At 44.2% G+C, this 6556-nt stretch overlaps 1 pseudogene; it reads left to right on the plus strand.

The window, feature by feature from the left end:
* The first annotated feature begins 278 nt into the window (after positions 1–278).
* Positions 279–1029, plus strand: LOC121570433 (annotated as a pseudogene).
* The last annotated feature ends 5527 nt before the right edge of the window (positions 1030–6556 follow it).

Below are 6556 nucleotides of genomic sequence, written 5' to 3' on the forward strand. Positions count from 1 at the left end.
GAGGGGAATATGAACCAGGTGTGTGTAATTGACAAGACAAGACAAATGGAATGATGAGATATGGAGCGGCAGTGGCTAGAAGGCCGGTGACGATGAACGCCGAAGCCTGCCCGAACAAGGAGGGGAGGCAGCTTCGGAGGAAGTCGTGACACCTTGCTGTCGCTGGACTTGGGCCACATGCCGTGGACAGTTTTCCACTGTAGATTGCACTATATAAGGTGCAGTGTCTAGACCACTAAACAAACTTCACCTCACTCCCCTAAAGGTTGTTTGATGACATGTCTGCCTTAAAGTTCACTCTGGGCCTTCTGGCCCTGCTTGTGGCGGCCGCCTGGGCAGAGGAAGAGGAGCTCTCTGTCTCTGCTGCTGCTGGAGAAGGCCAACAGGGACGTTGTCCGTATCCACAGCGAGCCCATGGTGGTGGGTGACATCGCCTACAACAACGACGCTGAGTGGGACGCTGACCCCTGCACACCTTTTGGCTGCATGTGGCCCAAGTCCAGCGACAGCAAGGTTTACATGCCCTACACCATCGCCAATGGGTACTCCATCCCGAGAGAGGTCCATCATCGAGCGTGGTCTGCAGTCTTTTGCCAGCTTCTCCTGCATCAACTTCGTCAAGCGCACCAACCACAGAGACTACCTGTCCATCCCTCAAAGGGTGCTACTCCTACTTTGGTTGCCGCGCCAATGCCTAGACGTGTCTCTGGCACGTTCCGGGCTGTGTCTATCATGGCACCACCCAGCACGAGCTGCTTGCACGCCCTGAGCTTCAACCACGAGCAGACCCGCAACGACCATGACAACCACATCTGCGTCCTCCTGGAGAATGTCCAGTCTGGCATGGAGCACAACTTCAGGAAGATTGCCACTCTGAACCAGGGAACCGGCTACAACTACAACTCCATCATGCAGTACCACAAGTACGCCTTCTCCAAGAACAACAAGCCAACCATGGTGCCCATCCCCAACCAGAATGTGGAGATCGGCAAGGCCTCCCAGATGAGCCAGAGAGACAACAGGCTGTAGTGTTGAACAGACACCATCAGCCAGGTGATGACCTTGAGAAGTCAGGACGAACCCAAGAGGAGGATCCAAATTGAGGTTGAGTCAGTGACTCTGTGTTGAAATTAACACAGGGTGATGTTCAGTCAACCGGCCTTTAAATAAATTAAATACAAAAAAATACATTTAAAAAAATGTTTTCAGTCTTTGAAGAACAGAATAGAAATCAATAGAGACAAAAAGGTGTGGCCAGTATGATGCAAATAAACTTGAGTGAACTAATCACATTATTATTAATTTTTTTATATACTTAGGAGCAGATCCGCATATTATTACACCAGTTTTCATACTAAGAACAGAACGGCTCAATTGATATCACATGTTTAGTGATGTTCAGATGGTCCATCTACTGTGTTTTAGCCTGATTACTTTATAACCTACAATATCTGTCAGTCAGGGGTGATACATCAATGTTGTGGCAGGTGGAGCCAAAGGCCACAGTCAGTCGCTGCTATAGCAGGCTTTAGAATCAATGTACAGTAAATCCCATTACATCCCTAACCATAGTCCCTTTAAGATTAGTCTGGGCTCAAGCATCAGTAAGCTTGAGCAGTTGTAGCAGAAACATGCCTTTGCACGCAACCTGGTGAGTGCTCAGTGTATGGTTCAATACATGACATTAACCCATCTCATACTGCTGCCCCATTTTAAGCCAGCTGTCATCTGTATTGAATGGTGAAGGGCTTCATTGATTAAGCCCTCTATTTGCATTGCCATTGATTTCAAGCTGAATGTAGACACTCGTTGTGACAAAACATTGTTCTAATAAACATTTATGAACATTTACTGTCTCATCAATTGCAATGCATTGCAACTGCCATTCCTAGTGACCCACACAAGGGACTTCGGAAATTAACACCCATATTCGAAAACCCTTAACAACCCTGGAAGGTTCCATCACATCCGTATATGTTTCTAACACACTTTGACCTGAGATTGTAAAAGTGTCATTATGTTTCACTATTATTTTATGTAATATATTCTGTATATTTGCCAGTTCTGTCTTTTCCCCCCTTCCACCAATCCAAACAGAGTGTGAGTCAGAGCTCAGTGCATTGTGGGTTTTGACCTCATTTGCTCTTTGCTCTGAAAGCAGAATGGTCCATGCGATGGCAACCATTGGACAACGACAGTTGTGTAATCCTGTTTTGGAGGGGGTGAAGATTATGTCAGCAGACCACTGCATGCTGTGACGTGATAGACACACACACACACACACACACACACAGTAGGGTCATTTCAGGATTTTAGGGAAAGGCCGTAGCGTAATCCCATTCTGGGAATATTATTTCAGCAGAGTTCTCTCTGCATCATCGTGCTGATCTAGTATCACCCTATAGCATTTCCCAAACTGTAGATCGGGACAGGGGTCCAGGTGGGTTGTGCACGGAATGACATTTTTGTTGCATTGCAAAACATGTATTTATATGAAATACATTTTTGGGATGGAAAACGCTTTTAGTGTAAACTGCCCTATAGGACTCACATAAGTGAATGCAGCAGCCTTGGGCCTGACATCTATCACTGTCCAGTGTAACTGATTGATTTAATATATTAGATAATTAAAAGTAGTAGGCTGCTCCAGTCGCAGACAGCAGCTAGGTAGACATTCTCTCCAGAACGAGTAAGTCAACATAGCATTATTGTGATGGGACAGGACCTATATTTGTTATGCTAATGTTGACTTACTCATTTAGGGAGCAGTTATAAAGAACAACAACATAACCTGAGAAACTTGAGGCAAACATAGAGGCATTTCTTCGATTTTCTTAAATGAAAAGTTGACCGCAGCAAGCCAGAAGACATTGGTGACATTAACTAGGTTTCCATCCAATTGGCGACAGATTTTCATGTGAATATTCTAAAATATGCAAATGTTCCCACCAGAAATGTGTTTCCATCAAATGTTGCGGATAAAAGTCTATGCTGTGTGTGATGACGTAGTGCACATAAAAAGTACTTTTGTGGTCAAATTCATGCACCGAAAGAAATATACAAGTTAAATCAGTTTCCATCGCATTTTCAACTCTACTGATGGTTTTGGCACATTCGCTCTCTACCCAACAGCTCGCAGATACAGTCCAAGTAATAATGAGATTATTATGAACAAAATAATTTTTATTTGTTAAACGCCAGCCAAGCAACGATCATCATGTCACCAGAATAAGACCCTCGATTTTATTGGAAAGGAGAATCAAGCTCATCACCGTACACTTTCCCCACCCTGTGGTTCATCATAATTTACAGTGCCTTCGGAAAGTATTCAGACCACTTGACCTTTTCCACATTTTGTTAGGTTACAGCGTTATTCTAAAAATGATTAAATTGTTTTTTTCCCCCTCATCAATCTATTCACAATACCCCATAATGACAAAGCAAAAACATGTTTTTAGAAATGTTTGCTAATTTATAAAAAAATATATATATATATATAAAATGTATGTAAGTATTCAGACCCTTTACTCAGTACATTGTTGAAGCACCTTTGGCAGCAATTAAAGCCTCGAGTCTTCTTGGGTATGATGCTACAAGCTTGGCACACCTGCATTTGGGGAGTTTCTCCCATTCTTCTCTGCAGATCCTCTCAAGCTCTGTCAGGTTGGATGGGGAGCGATGCTGCACAGCTATTTTCAGGTCTCTCCAGAGATGTTCGATTGGGTTCAAGTCCGGGCTCTGGCTGGGCCACTCAAGGACATTCAGAGACTTGTCCCGAAGCCACTCCTGCGTTGTCTTGGCTGTGTGCTTAGGGTCATTGTCCTGTTGGAAGGTGAACCGTCGCCCCAGTCTGAGGTCCTGAGGGTCTGGAGCAGGTTTTCATCAAGGATCTCTCTGTACTTTGCTCCGTTCATCTTTCTCTCGATCCTGACTAGTCTCCCAGTCCCTGCCGCTGAAAAACAACCCCACAGCATAATGCTGCCAACACCATGCTTCACCAAAGGGATGGTGCCAGGTTTCCTCCAGATGTGACGCTTGGAATTCAGGCCAAAGAGTTGAATCTTGGTTTCATCAGACCAGAGAATGTTTAGGTGCCTTTTGGCAAACTCCAAGCGGGCTGTCATTGTTACGGTCCGGCACTGTTGGTCCTGTTCCTGCTGGTTTTCCTTTCCCTTTTTCCCTGTGTGTGTTGTTTGTGTCTGTCTCCCCCTGCTGTGCAGTCCAGAGGATCTAGGTCAGGGGGCGTGGCCATTCTCTCACAAGATCAGTTACATCCAGCTGCAGCTCGTTGTCAACAATCAACCAGCAGTTATCTACCCGGGCTGGACACCTCTCCAGCGCCAGTTCGTTCCTACACTACCTGTGATCCCGTCTGTTCCTGCTGCCTGCCTACCTGCCATTCCCACGCCGCAACCTGCTCATCTGTTGTCTGATATCCTCGTCATCCAGCTCTCCGGACTACTGGCTCTCCCCCCCACTCAGCTCCTACCCCGGTCTGAAGCTATTCCACCCTGAACTGTTTCTCTCTGCCAATTCACGCTGAATAAACGACATCCTAATTCACCCTCTGTTGTCCGTGTGTCCGTCTCTGCACCTGAGTCCCCCACCAAGCCTAATAGTCATGTGCCTTTTACTGAGGAGTGGCTTTCTTCTGGCCACTCTACCATAAAGGCCTGATTGGTGGAGTGCTGCAGAGATGGTTGTCCTTCTGGAAGGTTCTCCCATCTCCACAGAGGAACTCTAGAGCACTGTCAGAGTGACCATCGGGTTCTTGGTCACCTCCCAAGGCCCATCTCCCCCGATTGCTCAGTTTGTCCAGGCGGCCAGCTCTAGGAAGAGTCTTGGTGGTTCCAAACTTCTTCCATTTAAGAATGATGGAAGCCACTGTGTTCTTGGGGACCTTCAATGCTGCAGACATTTTTTGGTACCCTTCCCCAGATCTGTGCCTCGACACAATCCTGTCGCGGAGCTCTACAGACAATTCCTTCGACCTCATGGATGCACTGTCAACTGTGTGAAAGGTGTGTGCCTTTCCAAATCATGTCCAATTAATTGAATCTACCACAGGTGGACTCCAATCAAATTGTAGAAACATTTCAAGGATGATCAATGGAAACAAGATGCACCTGAGCTCAATTTCGAGTCTCATAGCAAAGGGTCTGAATACTTAAGTAAATGTGATATTTCCGGGGTAAACCTCTTTTCGCTTTGTCATTATGGGGTATTGTGTGCAGATTGCTGAGGATATTTTTTTATTTAATCAATTTTGAAAAATGTATGCACTCACTAACTGTAAGTCGCTCTGGATAAGAGTGTCTGCTAAATGACTAAAATGTAAAATGTAGAATAAGGCTGTAATGTAACAAAATGTGTAAAAAGTCAAGGGGTCTGAATTTTTTGGGGGTCAACATTTGGAAAGATTACCGACAAATTTGCTGTTTCCATCAGCCCTGTCATAAAAAATGTTTTATTAAACACGTACTCGCATAAAAAGGTTGGATGGAAACCTGGTTACTGTCTTCAAAGAATGTGTTACTTAACACATTGTCCTCCGAAACCTTTGAACAAAAATGTCTAACTTCTGTAAAAGTCCACATTTCCAGAAACAACCAGAACTTGCAAGCCAGTCGTCCACGGGTCAGCAGCAGACTTGAAAAGGTTTAACTGGAGCTGAAAGGTCAGCGAGAGGTTGTCCACTTCCTCTTCCCTTCCTCTCTTTAATCTATTCAGTCACACAACGCAGTAAAAGAGGCCTGTATGCAAACTCACATCAACCAGCACTCAGCAGGAAACAGTTGGAAGAGAATGTACATTATCTTGTATCTTTAGTCTATATAGCCTCTGTTCTATTTCTCAACCTTTTTAGTTCCGTTTTATGAGTCAGAGTCTTTGACCTCACATGTCAAAATTAGTAGTGCACACATGACTTAGAACAAGATAAAGATCAAGACGAGAGATTCACAACCAAGGACGATGGACAGCAAAGCAGCAAAGAATGACTTGTGACATCTCACAAAGTATTCACAGCCTCAATGATATCCTTTGAAAGAATGAAAACAAACAAAATATCCACAGTACATTTATAAACTGATATTATATTCTACAGGCTTGTGATTGACCAAATGTGCCAGGAGAAACATAGTGGAAGTAAATCTCTAGATATAAGGTTAATGGGTTCAGTAAGAAACCGGAGGGCATACACACTGTAGAGACTATAGACCAAGGCTTTTCACTTCAAATTTACATTGAATAAACACCATTGGAATGACTAAAGAATAACTGACTAAATACGAAGATAAAATTTTTTATTTGTATTGTTACCTTTAAATAGTTGTCAGCATGTCGTACTGTATGTTTGCACACTTCTCTTTCATCTCTTCTTGTGTTGCAAGCCGGTTGCACTGTTTTTAATGGATCTAAGCTACCCTACCAAAGACATGGCACTGACATGTTTTGTCTCACACGTTATCATCAAACAGACCACTGCATGCTGTGAAGTGGTACACGCACACGCTACAGGCTTTAAATATTTTGCCTCAAGTGCTGTACGGCAACT

This window comes from Coregonus clupeaformis, chromosome 7 (assembly GCF_020615455.1).
Source record: "Coregonus clupeaformis isolate EN_2021a chromosome 7, ASM2061545v1, whole genome shotgun sequence".
NCBI classification, from domain to species: domain Eukaryota; kingdom Metazoa; phylum Chordata; class Actinopteri; order Salmoniformes; family Salmonidae; genus Coregonus; species Coregonus clupeaformis.